The following is a 23704-nucleotide window of genomic DNA, read 5'->3' on the forward strand; positions in this document are numbered from 1 at the left end:
GTATGGTGTTAGGGAGTGTTCTAATTTCATTCTTTTATATGTAGCTGTCCAGTTTTCCCAGCACCACTTATTGAAGAGACTGTCATTTCTCCATTGTATATTCTTGCCGCCTTTATCAAAAATAAGGTGACCATACGTGCACGGGTTTATCTCTGGGCTTTCTATCCTGTTCCATTGATCTGTATTTCTGTTTCTGTGCCAATACCATACTGTCTTGATTACTGTAGCTTTGTAGTATAGTCTGCAGTCAGGGAGCCTGATTCCACCAGCTCCGTTTTTCTTTCTCAAGATTGCTTTGGCTATTTGAGGTATTTTGTGTTTCCACACAAATTGTGAATTTTTTTGTTCTAGTTCTGTGAAAAATGCCAGTAGTAGTTTGACAGGGATTGCACTGAATCTGCAGATTGCTTTGGGTAGTATAGTCATTTTCACAATGTTGTTTCTTCCAATCCAAGAACATGGTATATCTCTCCATCTGTTTGTATTATTTTTTATTTCTTTCATCAGTGTCTTATAGTTTTCTGCATAGAGGTCTTTTGTCTCCCTAGGTAGGTTTATCCCTAGGCATTTTATTCTTTTTGTTGCAATGGTAAATGGGAGTGTTTCCTTAATTTCTCTTTCATATTTTTCATCATTAGCATATAGGAAGGCAAAAGATTTCTGTGCATTAATTTTGTATCCTGCTACTTTACCAAATTCATTGATTAGCTCTAGTAGTTTTCTGGTAGCATCTTTAGGATACTCTATGTGTAGTATCATGTCATCAACAAACAGTGACAGATTTACTACTTCTTTTCCGATTTGGATTCCTTTTATTTCTCTGATTGCTGTGGCTAAAACTTCCAAAACAATGTTGAATATTAGTGGTGAGAGTGGGCAAGCTTGTCTTGCTCCTGATCTTAGTGGAAATGGTTTCAGTTTTCACCATTGAGGATGATGTTGGCTGTGGGTCTGCCATATATGGCCTTTATTATGTTCAGGTAAGTTCCCTCTATGCCTATTTTCTGGAGGGTTTTACCATAAATGGGTGTTGAACTTTGTCGAAAGGTTTTTCTGCATCTACTGAGATGATCATATGGTTTTTATTCTTCAATTTGTTAATATGGTGTATCACATTGATTGATTTGTGTATATTGAAGAATCCTTGCATTCTTGGGATAAACCCCACTTGAACATGGTGTATGATCCTTTTAATGTGCTGTTGGATTCTGTTTGCTAGTATTTTGTTGAGGATTTTTGCAGCTTTGTTTATCAGTGATATTGGCCTGTAGTTTTCTTTCTTTGTGACATCTTTGTCTGGTTTTGGTATCACGGTGATGGTGACCTTGTAGAATGAGTTTGGGAGTGTTCCTCCCTCTGTTATATTTTGGAAGAGTTTGAGAAGGATAGATGTTAGCTCTTCTCTAAATGTTTGATAGAATTCGCCTGTGAAGCCATCTGGTCCTGGGCTTTTGTTTGTTGGAAGATTTTAAATCACAGTCTCAATTTCAGTGCTTGTGATTGGTCTGTTTATATTTTCTATTTCTTCCTGGTTCAGTCTTGGAAGGTTGTGCTTTTCTAAGAATTTGTCCATTTCTTCCAGGTTGTCCATTTTATTGGCATATAGTTGCTTGCAGTAATCTCTCATGATCCTTTGTATTTCTGCAGTGTCAGTTGTTACTTCTCCTTTTTCATTTCCATTTCTATTGATTTGAGTCTTCTCCCTTTTTTAACTTGATGAGTCTGGCTAATGGTGTATCAATTTTGTTTATCTTCTCAAAGAACCAGCTTTTAGTTTTATTAATCTTTGCTATTGTTTCCTTCCTTTTTCATTTATTTCTGATCTGACCTTTATGATTTCTTTCTTTCTGCTATCTTTGGAGGTTTTTTTATTCTTCTTCTCTAATTGCTTTAGGTGTAAGGTTAGGTTGTTTATTTGAGATATTTCTTGTTTCTTAAGGTAGGACTGTATTGCTATAAACTTCCCTCTTAGAACTGCTTTTGTTGCATCCCATAGGTTTTGGGTCGTTGTGTTTTCATTGTCATTTGTTTCTAGGTATTTTTTGATTTCCGCTTTGATTTCTTCAGTGACCTCTTGGTTATTAAGTAGTGTATTGTTTAGCCTCCATGTGTTTGTAATTTTAAAGTTTTTTTTCCTGTAATTGATATCTAGTCTCATAGCATTGTGGTCGCAAAAAATACTTGATATGATTTCAATTTTCTTAAATTTACCAAGGCTTGATATGTGACCCAAGTTATGATCTATCCTGGAGAATGTTCCATGAGCATTTGTGAAGAAAATGTTTTCTGTTGTTTTTGGATGGAATGTCCTACAAATATCAATTTAGTCCATCTTGTTTAATGTATCATTTAAAGCTTGTGTTTCCTTATTTATTTCATTTTGGATAATCTGTCTGTTGGTGAAAGTGGGGTGTTAAAGTCCCCTACTATGATTGTGTTACTGTCAACAGCTGTTAGCATTTGCCTTATGTATTGAGGTGCTCCTATCTTGGGTGCATAAATATTTACAGTACTTATATCTTCTTCTTGGATTGATCCCTTGATCGTTATGTAGTGTCCTTCTTTGTCTCTTGTAAATGTCTTTATTTTAAAGTCTATTTTGTCTGATATGAGAATTGCTACTCCAGCTTTCTTTTGATTTCCATTTGCATGGAATATGTTTTTCCAACCCCCCCACTTTCAGTCTGTATGTGTCCCTAGGTCTGACGTGGGTCGTTTGTAGACAGCATATTTATGGGTCTTGTTTTTGTATCCATTCAGCCAGTCTATGTCTTTTGGTGGGAGCATTTAGTCCATTTACATTTAAGGTAATTATAGATATGTATGTTCCTATTACCATTTCTTAATTGTTTTGGGTTTGTTATTGTAGGTCTTTTCCTTCTCTTGTGTTTCCTGCCTAGAGAAGTTCCTTTAGCATTTGTTGTAAAGCTGGTTTGGTGGTGCTGAATTCTCTTAGCTTTTGCTTGTCTGTAAAGGTGTTAATTTCTCTGTTTAATCTGAAAGAGATCCTTGCTGGGAAGAGTAATCTTGGTTGTATGTTTTTCCCTTTCATCACTTTAACTATGTCCTGCCAGTCCCTTCTGGCTTGCAGAGTTTCTGCTGAAAGATCAGCTGTTAACCTTATGGGGATTCCCTTGCATGTTATTTGTTGTTTTTCCCTTGCTGCTTTTAATATTTTTTCTTTGTATTTAATTGTTGTGATTAATATGTGTCTTGGCGTGTTTCTCCTTGGATTTATCCTGTAGGGGACTCTCTGCACTTCCTGGACTTGATTAACTATTTCCTTTCCCATATTAGGGAAGCTTTCAACTATAATCTCTTCAAATATTTTCTCAGTTCTTTTATTTTTCTCTTCTTCTTCTGGGACCCCTATAATTCGAATGTCAGTGAGTTTGTTGTCCCAGAAGTCACTAAGACTGTCCTCAATTCTTTTCATTCTTTTTTCTTTATTCTGCTCCGCAGTAGTTATTTCCACTATTTTATCTTCCAGGTCACTTATCCGTTCTTCTGCCTCAGTTATTGTGCTATTGATTCCTTCTAGAGAATTTTTAATTTCATTTATTGTGTTCTTCATCATTGCTTGTTTGCTCTTTAGTTCTTCTAGGTGCTTGTTAAATGTTTCTTGTATTTTCTCCATTCTATTTCCAAGATTTTGGATCATATTTACTCTCATTACTCTGAATTCTTTTTCAGGTAGACTGCCTATTTCCTCTTCATTTGTTTGGTCTGGTGGGTTTTTACCTTGCTCCTTCATCTGCTGTGTGTTTCTCCGTTTTCTCATTTTGCTTAACTTACTGTGTTTGGGGTCTCCTTTTTGCAGGCTGCAGGTTCGTAGTTCCCGTTGTTTTTGGTGTTCTCCCCCAGCGGCTAAGGTTGGTTCAGTGGGTTGTGTAGGCTTCCTGGTGGAGGGGACTAGTGCCTGTGTTGTGGTGGATGTGGCTGGATCTTGCCTTTCTGCTGGGCAGGACCATGTCTGGTGTAACACCATACAATTAAATAGGCTACATATAGACCTCACTTGGATTTTAGCAGTTTTTGCATGTAGTTATTTTTTTTTAATTTATTTATTTTTGGCGCATTGGGTCTTTGTTGCTGTGCGTGGGCTTTTTCTAGTTGTGGCAAGTGGGGGCTACTGTTCGTTGTGGTGCGTGGGCTTCTCATTGCAGTGGCTTCTCTTGTTGTGGAGCACAGGCTCTAGGTATGCGAGCTTCAGTAGTTGTGGCACATGTAGTTGTGGCTTGCAGGCTGTAGAGCGAAGGCTCAGTAGTTGTGGCACATGGGCTTAGTTGCTCCGTGGCATGTGGGATATTCCTGGACCAGGGCTCGAACCCATGTCTCCTGCAGTGGCATGTGGATTCTTAACCACTGTGCCACCAGGGAAGCCCCTGCATGCACTCATTTTTTAAAAAATATTCCCTGTGTATAGTCTATGACATTTTATCACATGTATAGATTTGTACAAACACAACCATAGTCAAGATACGGGACTGTTCTATCACCACAAAGCATCTCTCTCTCCTGCTACCTCTCCATAGTCACACCCTTCCCTGATTTTCCTGGTGGAAAATGCTCAGAGAGGAGGGGTGGCAACCACTGGTCTGTTCTCCATCTCTAAATTTTTGGTGCTTGAGAATGTTATCTATATGTAATATGTAGCATATAATATTTTGAGACTGCTTTTTTCACTCAGCAGAGTTCCATGAAGATCCACCCAAGTTGTATATGTCATTAGTTTGTTCCTTTTTATTGCTGAGTATTATTCCTTTTGTTTAACCATTCACTCATGGAAGGACACTTGGGTTGTTTCCAGTTTGGGGAGATTACAAACAAAGCTGCTATGAACATGCTTATACAAGTTTTTCTGTGAACATGTTTTCATTTCTTTAGGATAAGTGCTCAAGAGTGCATTTACAGGTTGTACGGTAAGTGTATGTTTAATTTTTTAAGAAACTACCATCTGTTTCCAGAGTGGCTGCATCATTTTTCATTCCCATTAGTGGTGGATGAGAGATTCAGTTTTGTCACTGTTTGGTGCTATCAGTGGTTTTCATTTTAGCCATGGGTGTGTAGTGGCATCTCATCATTTTGATTTGCATTTCCCTAGAGGCTAGTGATGTTGAACATATTTTCACGTGCTTCTTTGAAATGACATATTTAAAAGTCACATCTTTCACTGTACTTATAAAAAAGATTGTTGAATTTTGGCATATACTGATCTCTACTCAGCAGCTACACTAAACTCTTAATTAGTTTTAATAGTTTCTAGATGATGTTGAACTTATTGTTCACAAAAATGACAATTTTGCCCCCTTCCTTCTTACTTATACCTGTCTTCTTTCTCTTATCCAGTTGTTCCTAATGTACCCCTAGAATTATTATTCTCAGCTTTAATGAAAATGTTTCCACTACCTGACCATTAAGCATGATGCTGGTTTTTGGCACAAGATATTTAGAATCCATTCATCTACTCCAATTTTACTAAGAATTTTTTTAAAACATCAAGAATATATGGTGAATTTATCAAATGTCTTCACAGTCTCTTCAGAGATGATCACATCTTTTCCACCTTTATCTTTCAACATGTTTAATTATAATTTAGATTACTAATATTGCTGTATGGTGAGGCAAAAAAAAAGAAAAAGAAAAAAGAGAGAGAGAGAAAAGAAAAAGGAAGCAGTCCAAGCTTGTTTGTAAGTTTTTTTTTTTTTTTTTTTGGCTGCACCACGTGGCACGCAGGATCTTAGTTCCCTGACCAGGGATCGAACCCAGGCCCCCTGCTGTAGAAGCACAGAGTTCTAACCACTGGACTGCCAGGGAAGTCCCTGGACTGTTTTCTTTTTGCTGCACTTTTTTTGGTCACAGTCGCCAACAGTGTTATGATAACTTTACCAAAAGCATTTGGATACTTTGCATTTCTGTGCACTCTAACAGTTTAAATGGAACTGCAGTCATCCCTTTCCTAAGGACTTGAGATAACTTACCTGTGAAGCGTCTGCATCTGGGGCTTTTGGGGGGCAGCTCCTTGCCATCTGCCAGAGGGATCATGTCATTCCCCTATTTGAGACTCTTCAATGGCTTCCCAGTGCCCTTAGAATAAAATCTGACTCCTAGCCACGGTCTTCCAGCCCTGCAGGACTGGCCCAGATCTGTTAACAACCTCCTTTCATATAGTCTCCTGCTTGCTGTTCACTGCACTCCAGCCTCACTGGTCCCTTTTCTGACCCTAAAACATACCAGGCTCTTTCCAGCCCTGGAGCCTTTGCATTTGCTGGTTCCTCTGCCTAGAATGTTCTTCTTTTAGCTCTTATATTGCATGGCTTATTCTCATCCTTCAGGTCTTGCTTAATATCACATCTCAGACAAGTCATCCCTCACCATCTTATCTGCTGTGAGGTCCTTTACTTCTCTCTCATCATTCTATTTCCTTAATGTATCACTCATTATGCTCTGTTATTATCTTGCTAACTTTCTACTTGCTTATTGTTTGCTACACCACCGTCTATTCCACTGTTGACTATGAACCCCTTTGAGTTCCCTGGAAACTTGCCTGTCTTAGGTACTCTGTTTCCATTCTCTAGAACTCTGTTTGGCACATAGCAGACAGACAAACAAACAAATGAATAAAAAATATTGTTGACTGAATGAATTAATCAGAGGACCAGTGAGGGGACCACCGTTGTCAGAAAACAGATAAGAAGGAATCACCTAGGGCGGAGCTCAGGTTTGTACAGGTTTAGGTGACAGCAAAAGAGCCAGGTGGAAAGTTCTGATAGGCATTTGGAGATGTAAGAATGTAGTGAATTGAAATGTCAATTTGAGAGTTATCCTTAACCATCTGTTAATGCACTTAATTACCTGCCTACTCATCCATTAATCCATCTGTCTCTTCATTCATCTATCCATGCATTGACATATTCATTCATGGATTCAGGCCACAAACTTTTGAATAAACTGTGAGTAAACCATGAGTCAAGCCCTGGGCACCAGGGTTACATTGACCAATAGATAGTCTCTGCCCTCAAGGAGTATAAGTCTGAAAGGGATGGGAGAATAGGGGACATAAGTAATAGACTCTAGTAAGCACTGCTGTGAGGTAGCTACAAGTGCATAATACAGAGCATAGTTGAAAACATACGGATAAAATAAAGAATTTAATCTTGAGGGTATGCCCAAAATTAGCGAGCCGTGGAGAGGAGGAGCTTATGAGAGCCGACAATCAAAGGAAGAGGTGGCTCATGGTGATAAAAGGAGACATGGGAGAGAAATTTTATCATAGTAGAAAAAACTTGGGCTTTAGAGTCAGAATGACCACACTCCGAATCCTAGCCCTGCTTCTTACCTGCTGGGTAAATTTGGAGAAGTGATCTATTCTCTCTGAGCCTCAGTTTTCTCCCTGAAAAATAAGAGGTAATAGTGCTACCGTCATAGAAATGTTGTAGGGTATATCCTGCCTGATATACAGTAGATGCTCACGATGGTGGCTGGATGATGATGATAATAGTGGTAATGGTGGTGGTGGTGGTGATGACAACTGTAATGGTGGTGGTGATGGTAGTGATGGTGGTGGTGATGGTAGTGATGGTGGTGGTGATGATGGTAACTGGAAGACAATTTAGATCAGGGGTCCCCAACCCCCGGGGCCTCAGACCGATAGCGGTCCGCCGCCTGTTAGGAACTGGGCCGCACAGCAGGAGGTGAGCGGTGGGTGAGTGAGCAAAGCTTCATCGGCCGCGATGCACCCCATCGCTCACACTACCGCCTGAACCATCCTCCCCCCTTCCCCCCAACCCCATCCGTGGAAAAAATTGTCTTCCACAAAACCGGTCCCTGGTGCCATAAAGGTTGGGGACCGCTGATTTAGAGAACTTACTTCTTGCTTGTTGAGCAATATTTGACTTGGATTTCTTGAGGCGTTGCCCCTTGTTAGGAGAAAGCTTCATGAAATTTTGATGGACAATAGAAGGGTGGGCCAAGTTTGTGCTGCCATCTTTTGAAGGATGACTGTAGTTTTGGTGGAAGCTGGACACAGGCCATCCACTTTCTGCAAGGAAAATGCATCAGCTACAATCCATTAAGCTGCTTTGCTGACTCAAAATTTTTTATGATGAGCGCTGAAATTAAGTGATTATATTTTTTTCTATTTGAAAAGATATGCCTTCCTGCTGGGCTTAGGTAGTAGGGTCAAATATGATGGTCAGGGGAAGGAACTGGTTTTTAGTTAGAATCAATTTTCTCTTGATGAATATGGGGGACTGTGGCTTGTAACTTTGCCAAGAGGATCCTCATTTTGCCTTCTGCAGCTCTGCAGAGTGGAGAAGCACCGGGGATACTGAGGGTGGGAAGGGGGAGCAGAGCCTGTTGGAAAAAGATAGCTATTTCTGTCAGGCAGGACTTAAAGGGTGATAGTGTCACCTGCTTAAAGCACCCACCACTGTGCCCAGCACCCATCAACTATGTAGCAAATAGACGTCTCAGGGACTTCCCTGGTAGTCCAGTGGTTAAGACTCCGCATTTCCATTGCAGGAGGAGTGTGTTCGATCCCTGGTCGGAGAACTAAGATCCCACACGCCACGCGGTGTGGCCAAAAATAACACAAAACCCAAATAGACCTCTCATCCCCTCCCTCACATAGGCTTGGCTTCCTGGTGCCCTATTGGCAAGGACCACCTAAAAAGGGCAGGAAGCCAGGACATGAGAGCCAAACTCAGTGACTGGTGAGATTGTGGGTTCCGAAATGGCCGGAGGGAAGGAGACTACTCTTTAGCAAGCGCCTTCAGACTGCCAAGCATCGTGCTAGGGGCTTCATGTTTGATCCTTACCATAGCCAAGAGTTAGTATTATCAACTCATTTTGCAAATGAGGAAATCAGGTCTCAGAGAAGGGAAGTGACTTGCTCCAAATCATCAAACTAATTCACTGTTGAGCCAGCATGTGAGTCCAGGCCTTTCTGACCCCAAAGACTCCACTCTTTCCATTATATACACCAGTGAGGTTGGAATGCTGGGGACGTGGGGTTATTAAAAATGGAGTATCGGAAAGGAGACTGAGGTGTGGGACAGCCAACAGCTCTGATCTCTCCCCACTTATCTCAGGGCGTTAAGTTCTTGGAGAAGCCAAACTTCAAGAGAGCTAGGTCTGAGCTGGCAGCACATGGCGGGGAGGGAGCATGGGAAGCAGGAAGATACAAGGGGAAGGTGGGAGGGGTTGCTCAGAATTTCCAGGATCTCCTCCTACCCAAAGCCTCTCTCCACCATTTCTCATCCCCAGATCCTCCACGGCACAGTGCAGGCCGGGAGCCACCCTGCTCTGGTGTGAGTTCAGCCCTAAGCTCTTTGGGGAGCCAGGCCTCTGCAGAGACCCAGGGACCTCTTAACAGTCTCGTGGCCTCATGGCTTGGGGCCCATGAGCTTTCCAGGATCTTACACAAATAGTTAAGCCCTGAGAAGAAAACTATACTGGCTCTAAAACATGAGCAGATGAACAGCAACATCAAAATTAATAAATGTTTAACTAAATGACGACAAATGCAGTATTATGCCAACCAGTCACAGGCATCCCAAACGAATTCTTAGTTAGAATAAAGTTAAGTACAAGTTACAAAACAAAATGAATAATTCACTCTTCACAAAACTCAAAATTATAAAAATCCTTTGCAAAACTTTTACTGAAGTAAACGGTATTTGATGCAGGATCCGTTTATAATGCCTGTCACAGCAAGTTTATTATGCTTGCCAGCCTATGAAGGCCTTAGAAGGCCTCTGCTGGTCTTGCAGGGCGGGGCCCCTTTGGGTCACAGCAGTGGCCACAGAGGAAGGAAGCTGCAGCTGGTTTCCTTGTAGAACTGGGTATCACAATTCTGTAGACAGGGACGTAGCTGGAGGCCATCTGCCATCAGCAGATGTGGTCTCCTAGGAAACACTGGAGAAGGACAAGGAGCAAGGCAGCTGATTGGCTACACATAGGAGACCAAAACACCCATCTGTCATCTGCTCTGCCTGGGCCAGGAGAGCAACATGCTCAGATGTGGGTTTTAGCAGCTCCCTCTGGCTGCTGCTGTGTGGAGAAGGGGCTGGTCACAGCAGAAAAACCAGGGAGGAGACTGTAGCAGGGTCCAGTGAAGAGGTGATGGTGGTGTGGCCTGCAGGAGGGGCAGTGGAGATGGAGGAAAAAGATGGGTTTGAGAGATGTGCATAAGCTAGAAACAGCAGGACTTTCTAAATAACTGAATGTGGAGAGTGAGAGGAGGAAGAGGCCTGGATTGGAGGAGGGAATGAATGGTGGTGCTGACAGCAGCAGGGGATGCAGGAGAGCAATGTCTGGTACATGCCGATGTCAGTTGGCATCATGCAAACCTAGTAGGCTTGAGGGGCTTATGGGATGTCCAAAGGAAACCATCTGGGATGCAAACTGATGTAGTGGCTTCACAAGGTGGGCCCAAGGTGCGGACACAGATGAGGGCACACACATGGGTCAGGCAGAGCATGTTTATTTCGCTGAAGGACCATAGGGCAGAGCCCTCTTCCACCCTGGGCTTTCACCTTATACACCATCCATTTGTCCATCCATGAAACCTCTTCCGATGTTCACAGTCTGGTGGGGACGAGACGTGAATGAGGGCAGCTGTGCTACGAGGTGGACAGGGCTCCCCCTGTGAATGCTGTGGTCTCTGCTTTATCTGTGGGGTGTGGTGGGGTCGTAGCAGGCCTCGTGGAGGAGGAGGTACTGAACTGGTTCTGGGAGGTTGGGTTGGGTACATACAAGAGAAAGTTACTCTGGGCAGAGAGAAGAGCAGGCTAGCTCATGGAGCACAGATTACTGGCTAAGGGTTTTGCCATGGCTGTTTGGGATTGCAAGAGAAAAGAAAAAGTTCCGAATTAAGACTTCCTGAGGGGCTTCCCTGGTGGCGCAGTGGTTGAGAGTTCGCCTGCTCGATGCAGGGGACGTGGGTTCGTGCCCCGGTCCGGGAAGATCCCACATGCTGCGGAGCGGCTGGGCCCATGAGCCATGGCCGCTGAGCCTGCGCGTCCAGAGCCTGTGCTCCACAACGGGAGAGGCCACAACAGTGAGAGGCCCGCGTACCGCAAAAAAAAGACTTACTGAACCTCTACAAGGTGCTGTATTAGTTTCCTATCGCTACTGTAACAAATTACCACAAATTTAAAACAACACAAAGCTGTTCTTTTACACTTCTAGAAGTCGGAAGTCTGAAATCAGTCTCACTGGGCTAAAGTCAGGGTATCAGCAGGGCCGATTCTTCCTGGAGGCTCTGAGGGGAGCATCTGTTCCTTTGCCTTTTTCAGCTTCTGTATTCCTTGGCTTGCGGCCCCTTCCTCCGTGTTCCAAGTTCGTCACTCCAGCCTCTGTTTCCATCATCACATCGCCTTCTCCTGTGACTCTCACCCACCTGCATCTCTTTTATAAGGACTGTTGTGATTATATCAGGCCCACCTGGATAATACAGATTAATCCAGGATAATGGCAAACTCCTTACTTTAATCACATTGGCAACGTCCCTTTTGCTATGTAAGGTAGCACTCACTTTCTGGGGGTTAGGATGTGGTCATCTTTGGGGGCCATTACTCAGCCTACCATAGGTGCCCAGCACATTCATCACCCCCAGGGTATGGAGAGCACACTCAGGCCCTGAGGAGCCTGTCTGGTCCAAGGCCCAGGCTTTCAGTTTCTACTCCAGGCTGACTGCAGAAATTCTGTGTGGAATCTGGCCACTGTCCCTGAGCTCAGACTGCCTAGTTTCTAATTAAGTTGTACTGCAATATTTAGGTAAACGAGGTAGGTGCGGAACAGAGGAATAGAACAGAGCTAAACAGGCTCTTTACAACAGGACTTCAGCATACTGTGTACTTTGACTCTCAAACCTTAACTCATCAGGAAACCTTTATGAGATAGCAGCGCTCCACTGAATACAGTCTAGGCAGCGCTGCGTAGACCAGGCTACTGTGTTGACTGTTTAGCCTGAAGGGGAAAAAACCTCAGGGGAGGAGGTGTTTCCTTCAGCTCTGAGAAAGGTGAGAGTGGGAAGGAGAAAGCCTTAGTCCCACATTTCTTTACTCAATAAATGCACCTTCTAGGTGCTGGGTATATATTGGTGAGTTGTATAATCGTGTTTCTTGCCCTAAAGGAGCTTACAACCTATGTAATGGATAAAAGTAAAAATGATTGATTTCAACACTACCCCTTGAGATAAGGGCTGTGGAGTAAATGTCCAGGATGGAAGGAGAGGGAATAACAGGGTGTTCAAAGGTGTCATTTAAACCAGAACCTGAAGGAGAAGGAGACAGCAATCCAAAGGCTGGAGCAAGAACACTCCAGGCAGAGAGGACAGCATGAGTAAAGGCCCTGAGATGGGAGGGTGTGTGACGTATTTACGGAACTGAAAGGATGAAAGGAGGGCAGTGTGGCTACAGCACATGAACATGGGTGGAGAAGAGGAGAAGGTTGGCAGGAGAAACTACCAGAGAGGCCAGATCACATGGGCACTTGTGGGCCAAGGTGAAGAGTTTGGAAATTGTTGTGTAACTGTTAAGCAGGGAAGTTGCAAAAAAAAAAAACAAAACAAAACACAATGACAACATTGTTTGGAGAATAGACTGTAAGAAGCCAGAGGGTAAGTCTTGCTCCTACTGTGTTCCCAGTGTCCAGAGCGGTGCCTGGCAAATAGGACGTGCTCATTTAACAACTATTGGTTGAGTGAATAAGTCAGTAAGAGAAGTAGGAACCTTAGAACAGAGGCTGTTGTGGAAGTCCCTGCAGGTGAAGGACAATGGATATGGGAAGATGTGGGGGCATTCAAGATGTATTTTGGAACTAGAAGTGACAGGTGCTGCTGATGGGTTGAGGGTAAAGGGAGTGGTAAGGGAGGAATCTAGACTGTCTCCTGGGTTTCTGTCTCAAACTCCTGGGTAGATGATGGTGCCATTTTCTGTGAAGGGGAAGATTGGGAGAGGTTAAGGAATATTGGGAGTGGGAGTGAAAAAGAAAACCAAGAGTCCACTCTTGCACATGTTAGCCCCGAGATGCCTTTGAGATATCCAAGTGCAGATATCAAGTTGGCAGTCTGGAGGAGAGGTAAAGTATGGATTTATAAACGTGGAAGTCATCATACACAGATGGGTATTAAAACCATGTCATGATCAAGATTGCCCAGGTTGCGAGTGGGACTGAAGGGAGAAGATGGCCAGGACTTAGGTGGATTCAAAATGGTGGTCTTAAGTTCAGACAACACTATAAAGCTATGGTAATCAAAACAGCGTGGTACTGGCACAAAAACAGATATATGGATCAATGGAACAACAGATTAGAGAGCCCAGGAATGAACCCACACACCTACGGTCAATCTTCAACAAAGAAGCCAAAAATATACAATGGAGAGAAGACAGTCTTTTCAGCAAGTGGTGTTGGGAAAGAGAGACAGCTGCATGTAAATCAATGAAGTTAGAACACTCCCTTACACCATACACAAAAAGAAACTCAAAATGGCTTAAAGAATTAAATATAAGATATGATACCAAAAGACTCCTAAAAGAGAACATAGGCAAAACATTCTCCAACATAAATTGTAGCAATGTTTTCTTAGGTTGGTCTCCCAAGGCAATAGAAACAAAAGCAAAAATAAACAAATGGGACCTAATCAAACTTATAAGCTTTTGCACAGCAAAGGAAACCATAATCAAAATGAAAAGACAACCTACTGAATGGGGGAAAATATTTACAAATGATGTGACCAACAACGGCTTAATTTCCAAAATATACAAACAGCTCATGCAGTTCTATGTCAAAAAAACCCAACAATAACAACCCAATCAAAAAATGGGCAGAAGACCTAAACAGACATTTCTCCAAGGAAGACATACAGATGGCCAACAGGCACATGAAAAGATGCTCAACATCTCTAATTATTAGAGAAATGCAAATCAAAACAACAATGAGGTATCACCTCACACTAGTCAGAATGGCCATCATCAAAAAGTCGGCAAATAATAAATGCTGGAGAGGGCGTGGAGAAAAGGGAACCCCCTTGCACTGTTGGTGGGAATATAAATTAATACAGCCACTATGGAGAACAGTATGGAGGTTCCTTAAAAAACTAAAAATAGAACTACCATACGACCCAGAAATCCCACTCCTGGGCATATATACAAAAAAGATGAAAGCTCTAATTCAAAAAGATACACGCACCCGAATGTTCATAGCAGCATTTTTTACAATAGCCAAGACATGGAGGAAACCTAAGTGTCCATCAACAAATGAATGGATAAAGAAGATGTGGTACATATATACAATGGAATATTACTCAGCCATAAAAAGAATGAAATAATGTCATTTGCAGCAACATGAATGGACCTAGAGATTATCATACTAGGTGTAGTAAGTCAGACAGAGAAAGACAAATACCATATGATATCACTTACATGTGGGATCTAAATAAAAGATACAAATGAACTTATTTGCAAAACAAAAACAGACTCACAGACATAGAAAACAAACTTATGGTTACCAAAGGGGAAGGGGGGGGAGGTATAAATTAGGAGTTTTGGATTAACAGATACACACTACTATATATAAAATAAACAACAAGGTCCTACTGTATAGCACAGGGAACTATATTCAATGTCTTGTAATAACTTATAATGGAAAGGAACCTAAAAAACAATATACATATCTATAACTGAATCACTTTGCTCTACACCTGAAATTAACACATTGTAAATCAACTATATAACAATAAAAACAAACAAAAAGGTAGTCTTAAAAACAAACAAAACAAAAACCAAATAAACATAAGGGTCATATTAGTGTGATGATCTGAAGAAATCTGTTTAACCCCTGTGAGTTTGCTTCTTTCTCTGTAAAATGAAAAGAATTCCTCCTCCTAGGACCATACTTCGAAGCACCAGACACACAAGTAGGGGCTCAAGGGGGAAGACAGCCCTAAGAGGGCTTAGAATTCCCCATCCTGAGAAAGCTGGAAAAGGGACAGACTTAGCTCTTCTGCAGCCAAACCCACCAGAAATAGACCACTTAGCCATCTCTGTGAGCAAGTTCCCCTCACTGCTTTGCCTGTTATCCACGCTCCTTCCCCCCATCCCCCCTCCCCCCCACCCCGCTTGCCAGCCCCGCCCTAGAAAGGCAGTCCATCCTGCTTGCAGATTCTCAGAATGGCCACCAGAGGGAGCGCCTCCTCACGTGGCACAGGCTGGCTCTCTCCTCTTCCCCTCCACCCCAAAACTCTCCCACCTCCTTGCCCTCCCTTTCCCTTTACTCGCTTTCCCCCTTTCGGCTTTGTTGTTGTTGTTGTTTTGTTTTTTGTTTTAATTTCAGAAGTATCTGCGAGTTTTAATAAACACAAGAGTCCAAAGAGAATTTGGACAGCTCCCAAATCTTCTGTATTGTTACTACCTTTTATAGTCTAGTTGTAATTACTAATAATCCTGTTTGAAGACTTGTTAGAGTCTTGAGAAATTTTGACGATTTAATCTGGGTCTTAGGAGCATCATTTCTTTGTCTTGAAGGAGAAGATACTCCACTGAAGACTACTTTCTAATCCAGAAATTTTAGAAATACAGGCTAAGTGGACAGACAGAGGGGCTGAGGCTGGAGCCCGCAGGGCTGCTTTTGCAAACCGCTCTGAGCGAAGGTGGGATGTGAGAGGCAGGTGGGCCACAGGTACTAGAAAGGGATGGACGCGCCACGAGACTCGGCGTGGCGTATGCAACCTGCGGGCGGGCCCAGCAGCACCGAAGGCTGGACAGGAGCACAGCGCCCAGACCCTGGCCGGCAACCAGGCTGCTGGCCTAGGAACAGGGGCAGGGGTCAGGGGTTGGGGGCAAAGGTTGAGGGGCGGCAGAAATGGGGATCGGGTCAAGGGCCAGGGGCTCGAGGTCAGGGGCAGGGGGGGGCAGGGGGGTCGGAGGCAGGAGTCGGAGGCAGGGGTCGGGAGGGGCGGGCGCGGGCCCCACACTCACGAATCTGCCCGAGGAACTCGACGCTGATGCCCTGGTGTTCCAGCCGCTTGCTGGGGTTCTTGAGCGCCAGGCTCACCTTCCTGGACACCGTCTTCCAGTCGCAGAAGAGTAAGTACTTGTCCTTCCTATCCTCCGTCTTGTGCTCGGCCCACTTCCTGCTGTTCGCATCTTTCAGGAGGAAGTCCACCTCCACGCTCTGCCGGAAGCCGCAGAAGCTCACGTCCCCGCCGATCGCCCGCCAGTGGAAAGGCGGGAGGGCTGCACGCGGCGCCAACGCCCGCGCTAACCCGTCAGCGCAGAGCCCGCGCGAGACCCCACCCGCGGGTTCGTGTGGCGGGGACCGGCCAGCCAGCCGCCCGGCCAGGAGCAGCGCCCGCTGCTTTGACCGGTCCGCCGGACGCGCCGGCCTCCGTCTTTTCTGTATTTTTTTTTTTTGTGTGTGTGGTATGCGGGCCTCTCACTGTTGCGGCCTCTCCCGTTGCGGAGCACAGGCTCCGGACGCGCAGGCTCAGCGGCCATGGCTCACGGGCCCAGCCGCTCCGCGGCATGTGGGATCTTCCCGGACCGGGACACGAACCCGTGTCCCCTGCATCTGCAGGCGGACTCTCAACCACTGCGCCACCAGGGAAGCCCCTTCTGTATTTTTTTAATCAAAACTTTTCTCTCATCTTCTCTGGGCTAGACTCTGTCTCTCATACTGGGGACACAGAATTCCTGAGCTTGAAGATTTCGTGGACTGTTCAAGAAAGGAAACCAGTCATAATCATGGAATGGAGAGTGTGATGTAGCGGAAAGAAGGCTCTGGAGCCAGAAAGACCCAAACGGAACCTCACTTCTGCCTCCTGTGAGCTGAGAGCTCTCAGGTAGGTCACTGTGCCTCTCAGAGCTGTGATGGGACCAACAGCTACATTGGAGAGTTGTGAGGATTATGTGAGATGACAGTTTTCATGTGTGTAAATTAGTGATACCAATAGCACCTACCCCATAGGGTTGCTTTGAGAATTAAATGTAATAATGCACATAGATTGCCTATTTCATAGTAGGCACTCAAAAATGTTAGCTGTTTAATAAGTATCAATATAAAGAGCAACTCATAGTAGGCCCTTAATCTCAGTTCTTTCCCCTATAGCTCTAACTCCATCTGTTCTACAGATGTAGAAACTGAGGCCCAGAAAGGGTCTGTGCTTCCTCAAGGTCACCTAGGGAATGAGAAGCAGAGCAGGGACCAGTCAATACCTTTCTTTTGTGCCCAGCATAAAGCCAGCAGCAAAGGCAGAAATCCTGGGCTCTTAGGGTCAAACTGTCAAAAAGGGTTCCCTCCTTCTTTTGCTAAAGGCAGGAGGCCATCTGGATGGCAGAGCACACAGGACCTTGCCCACATGCCTGGGAGCTCAGCACCCAGCAGCTGATGGAGCCCTCTGCACAGCACCCACCTGCTGCACTTGGCTTTGGACTCAGGTCCATTTGGTTATTTCTAGTTGGACAGCTCAGCCTGCTTGCTGGGAGCTCAAAAGAAGTCAAGGCCTTTTACCAATTAGTTATAATTGAGTTCTTAATTCCATGCTTGTCTCCCTCCATTCTCCCAACGCTTTATGCTCCAGATACTTTCATTCATTCATCCAATAAATATTTGAGTGTCTATTATGTGCCAGATCAGGGAGCTCTTGCCCGTTATAGGCTTAAAAGGACAAGGGGAGGAGCTATCACTGGAGCCTGGGGGGAATGGTGAGATGGAGAAGGTCACCTGACAGGATCTATGCAGCCAACCCTTGAGACCCAGAAGGGAGGTAGTGGTTGATGAGGAGCATGGGAGAACACAGGACCAAGGAAGTGCATGTCTCAAAGATAGGCAGCCTGCTGTACTGAGAACCTAGTGTTACAATTAGCAGAGAGCTGGGAATAATAAGAAAGAGTCAAATGGAAATACTAAAATTTTTAACAACCAATGAAGAGCTTCTCAGGGCTCACCAGTAGGCTCAACACATCCAAAGAAAGGATCACTGAACTTGAAGACAGGTCAATAAAAATTACCTAGATTGAAACACAAAGAGAAAAAGGAGAGAAAACAAACAAACAGAATAGAGGCCTAAAGTGTTGTGGTACAATATTGAACAAACATCCATGTAACTGAAATCCTGGAAGGAGAAGAGATAACAGAGCAGAAGAAATATTTAAAGAGATAGGCTGAACATGTTCCAAAAATAATGAGAGATGAAACCATAGATCCAAGAACACAGAGACTCTCAACAGGATAGTTGACTTTTTTGTTTTGTTTTTTAAATCTAGACACATTATATTAAAACTGCTGCAACCAAATGTAAAGTGATAATCTTGAAGGCAGCCAGTGAAAAAGGTACAATATATTCAGAGGAACAAAGAATTGCATCTTTAAAGAGCTGAAAGAAAAAATATTGTCAACTCAAAAGTCTTTATCCAGCGAAAATATCTTTCAAAAATTAAGGCAAAAATACAGATGTTTTTAGACAAACAAAAGCCAACAGAATTAATTCCCAGTAGGCTTGTGCTATAAGAAACATTAAGGGAAGTTTTTCAGGCAGAAGGTATACGATACAAGATACAAACCTGGGTTTACACGAAGAAATGAACAACTCCAGAAATGGTAATAATGGAGACAAATCCAAAATACTTTTAGGGCTTTCCAGGTAGACAATCATATCACCTGCAAGGGATGGATTTACTCCTTATCTCCCCAATTCTTATGCCTCTTATTGATTTCTCTTCTCTCACTGCTTTGCCTAATGTGTCCAGTACAATGTCGAATAGTAGAGGGCCTCTTTGGTTTATTGCTGATCTTATGGAAATGCCCTTAGTATTTCCCCATTAATTTGGATTCTAGCTTTAGGAACAAAGTATATATATTTTACAATATAAAGAAACCACTCATCAATTTTACTCTGTGGTGAGTTTGGTCAAGAGCTTTTTCAGCATCTATTGTTTCATGTGATTCTCTTCTTAAATCTATTAATCCGATGTACTATAGTAGTGGTTTCCCTAATCCTACCTGTTCATGGTATATGATGTGATGTTGGATTGTTTCCTGAAATTTTCTACTATAATATTTCTAACATTTTATTTAAATGTTTTGCTTTAATATTCATAAGTAATGATCAGTCTATAGTTCTCTTTTTTGTGCTGCTTTCTGAAAAATTGTGTTTAAATATCAATGTAATACTTGCTACCTAAGAGAGAAATTGGAAGTTTTTCTTCATTTTAAAAGATTTGAAACAATTTATGGAGCATTGGGGCTATTTAGTCTTTGCAGATTTGGCAAAATTCTCCTGTGGAACTGTCTGGGACTGGTGCTTTTTTGTGGGGAAATTCCTTGGTAATATTCTCTGTTTCTTCTATGGAAATTCATCTGTTTAGGTTTTCTATCATTAATTGGCTCAGTTTGGTAAATCGTATTTCCCTTGGAAACAGTCAGTTGTGTCTAAACATGCAAATGTTTTTGCATTAAAGTTTGCAAAGTAGTTTCTTTTGATTTTTATTTTTTTATTTTATTTTATTATTTTATTTTGTCCACTCCACACAGCTTGTGGGATCTCAGTTCCAGGGATCGAACCCAGGCCGTGGCAGTGACAGCGCCGAATCCTAATCACTAGGCCCCAGGGAACTCCCTTGTTTGACTTTTAAAATTTCTTCTACATCAATTATATCTCCACTATCCTTTCTTACTTTGTGAATGTGTGGTTTGTCCCTTTTATTCTTGATTACATTAGCTAGTAGTATGTTTTTTTCATTAGTTATTTTTAGAAAACTAAAAATTTAATTTATTCATTAGAGCTATTCTTTTTCTAACCTCTCATTAATTTCTGCTTTTATCATTATTATTTTCTTCCTGTGGCTTCTTTGTTGCTCTTTTAATAGATATTATGATGTGGGAATTTAATTCATTTATTCTTTCCTTCATTTTTATTCACATGTGTGTTTCCTCAAAATGAACTGTGATTCGACATTTTATGAATTCCAACATTCCAAGAGAGAATTTTGGAAATTGTTGAGATGATTCTAAAATGTATATGTAAGAGTAAAGGTGAATTATAGCCTGGACAATTGTAAGACAGAAGAGCAAGGAGGCTCGCCCTCCTAGATATTAGAGCTAAGTAAATAATTAAGATGGTGTGGCACTGGCAGAGATAGATAAACAGACAATAAAAGAGAATAAAAGCCCGACACAGGCCACAAATGTGTAGAAATCTATTGTATGACAGAGGTGGCACATTACCTCATTGGGGAAGGGGGGTGGTGAACAAATGGGACTGCACAGAATGGTTCTCATATGTTAAAGATGCAATTGGAACCTAACTCATACTGTGTAAACATCCAGATGCAGTAAGGACTTACATATGAAAAACAAACAACAAACTTAAAAATTTTTTTTTGATTAATTAATTAATTTTATGGCTGCTTTGGGTCTTCATTGCTGTGCATGGGCTTTCTCTGGTTGCGGCGAGTGGGGGCTACTCTTCATTGTGGTGCACGGGCTTCTCATTGCGATGGCTTCTCTTGTTGCAGAGCACAGGCTCTAGAGTGTGCAGGCTTCAGTAGTTGCATCACGTGGGCTCAGTAGTTGTGGTTTGAGGGCTGTAGAGCGCAGGTTCAGTAGTTGTGGCACACGGGCTTAGTTACTCCGTGGCATGTGGGATCTTCCCGGACCAGGGTTGGAACCCGTGTCCCCTGCATTGGCAGGTGGATTCTTAAGAACTGTGCCACCAGGGAAGTCCCAAACTTTAAATTCTTAATGGTAAATATAAGTAGGGAAAGATTTCCCGAATCAGACCAGGCAATGACTATTTAATAAAAGGCTGATGAATATGAATATATTAAAATGTAAAATGTTTGTTCATCCAGTGACACCTTAAAACACAAGCTAAAAACTGGGAGGAAAGATTCGCAATATGTGTGACTTCAAAGGTTAGTAACATGAGTGCATGAAAAACTTCAAATTTAGGCAAAAAGCACAAAAAACACTGTAGAGGAATGGAAGAAAATTAAGAATGAGCTTTTCACAGCAGAGGAAACTCCTATGAATAAAACCATGTGCAACATTCATGTTCAGGAAATGCAAGATCCCAACCAGATACCACTGTGCACACTAGCAAATAATAGTCAGTCTGACCACACCAAGGGCCAGAGAGGCTACACATCTAGGGGATCTCGCATATATTTCTGGTGAAGGTATAAACTGGTGCTGCTGTTTTGGGAAAAGTCTGGCCCTACTACTGCCAAGCTCCTGCAGTCACATACTCTGACCCAGCAGTCCCTCCGGCTGTTGAGATTCTGGGAGGGAGAAAGGGCACAGTGACAGAGATCAGTGAGAACGCTGATGTCAGAGTCAATCAAAGAGGCTGGCTGTGGGTGTGGAAAGCAGCTTTCCAACGTGAGAGATATTTAAATCGACAATAGACTAGAACATGAACTTGATATAAAATCATATCCAAATGGCCAATAAACATATTAAAGTGTGCTCAACCTCTTAGGCATTAGGAAATCACTATAAGCACAATGAAGTATCCCCGCATACTCACTACAATGGCTAAAATGTTGAGAAGGATATGGAGCAACTGGAATCTCATGCGGCCCTTGTGGGTGTAAATTTGTACAACCACTTTGGAAAATACGTGGCTTTATACCAGGAGACCCAGCCAGTCTATTCCCAGGCACACACACAACAGAAAAGTATAGAAATGTGCACCACAAGCCATGTACAGAATGCCTGTACTGCTCTGTGATACATAGGAGAGTTGGGAAGAGAGTAGATCAGAGTTCTCATAAAAAGGAGATTTTTTTCCCTTTCTTTTTATTGCACTATGTGAGACAATGGATGTTAACTAAATCTATTGTAATCATTCACAACATATGTGAATCAAACCATCATGCTGTATACCTGAAACTTATACAATGATATATGTCAATTTTTTCTCAAAAAAAATTGGAAAAAAAAAGAAAATAGAAAAGAATGCCCATAGCAGCACAATTCACAATAGCCAGAAACAGACAACAGCCCAAATACCTCTCAGCAGTGAAATGGATGAATTTTGGCATATTCACAGAGTGAAGTCCTATATGGCAACGAGAACAAACGTACTACAAATACACACAATTTGGATGACTCTCAAAATATAATCTTGAGCCAAAAGAGACCGTCCCAGAGGGTATATTGTGTAAGGCTCACTTATTATAAAGTTCGAAGCAGAGACGAGGTTGGTGTGAGGGTCAGGGAGGAGAGGAGTGACAGGCAAGGACACGGGTGCTGGTCAGGTTCTATTTGTGCATCAGAGCAGAGGTCACACCAGTATGTCCACTCTGTGACAATGTGTCACTCCTACACTTAGGATTTGTGCCTTTTACTGTATGCTTGATACATTTCAGTACAAAGTGTACATTTAAATGGAGAGATTTAGGAGAACTGACTGAGAGAGTTGGATGGAGAGGGATGGAAAGAGTCTAGTGTGACTCTAAGGTTTTGTCCTGAGGAACCAGGTCACTGGAGTCCCCTTTCCTGAGATGGCAAACAGCAGAGGAAAGGCCAGCCTGGGCAGGTGAGGGGAGGTCAAGTTCAGTTTTAGACAGGCTGTGATGGAGGTGCTGAGCCGGCTGTCAGGGAAGATGTCAAGTAGCCACCTAGCTAGTCAAGTCTGGAGCCCAGGGGGAAGTCAGGGCTGCAGATGCAGTTTGGAAGTGTTTGTCCTGCAGATAGACTCCAAGGCCATGAGCCTGGATGAAATCTCTGCAGGAGAGAGGGTGGAGAGAAGAGGGAGGTTCCAAGTGAAACCGTGTAACTCAGATTGGGGCTTGAACCTATGGGCTGGAACTGGAACCCAGCCAAAACCCAGACTGGGACTTGAACCCACAATCTTTTAACTGAGATCACACGCCTGGTCTCAGGACTTAATGAAGCTCAGATTCTTGATGTCTCATAGCAAAAAGAATTCAGTGAGAGGCAAAGTGATAGGTAAGAAGTGGATTTATTTAGAGAGAAACACTCCACAGACAGAGTGTAGGCCATCTCAGAAGGTGAGAAAGACACCAGGGTATGCGGTTGTCAGTTTTTATAGGAGTGGGTAATTACATAGGTTACTGAGTGGAAGTAGTATTCCAGCTATTTTGGGGAAGGGGTGGGGATTTCCAGGAATTGGGCCACCGCCTACTTTTTGACCTTTATGGTTGGCCTTGAACTGTCATGGCACCTGTGGGTGTGACATTTAGCTTGCTGATATGTTACAATGAGTGTATACTGAGGCTCAAGGTCCACTAGAGGGACTTCCCTGGTGGTCCAGAGGTTAGGACTCTGCGCTTCCACTGCAGGGGGCACGGGTTCTATCCCTGGTTGGGGAACTAAGATTCCACATGCTGCATGGTGCAGCCAAAATTAAACACACACAAAGTCTAGTGAAAGTCGACTCGTCCGCCATCTTGGACTTATTTGGTCCTAATCAGTTTATGTCGCGTCGTCGGGCTGTGTCATTCTTTTTTTTTTTTTTTTTTTTTTGCGGTACGCGGGCCTCTCACTGCTGTGGCCTCTCCTGTTGCGGAGCGCAGGCTCAGTGGCCATGACTCACGGGCCCAGCCGCTCCGCGGCATGTGGGATCTTCCCGGACCGGGGCACGAACCCGTGTCCCCTGCATCGGCAGGCGGACTCTCAACCACTGCGCCACCAGGGAAGCCCTATGTCATTCTTTTAAAGGTTGTGCTCTGCC

The sequence above is a fragment of the Delphinapterus leucas genome, chromosome 7 (assembly GCF_059928025.1).
Source record: "Delphinapterus leucas isolate spDelLeu-1000000601 "Yukka" chromosome 7, BTC_Dleu_Yukka2, whole genome shotgun sequence".
In the NCBI taxonomy this organism is placed as follows: Eukaryota; Metazoa; Chordata; class Mammalia; order Artiodactyla; family Monodontidae; genus Delphinapterus; species Delphinapterus leucas.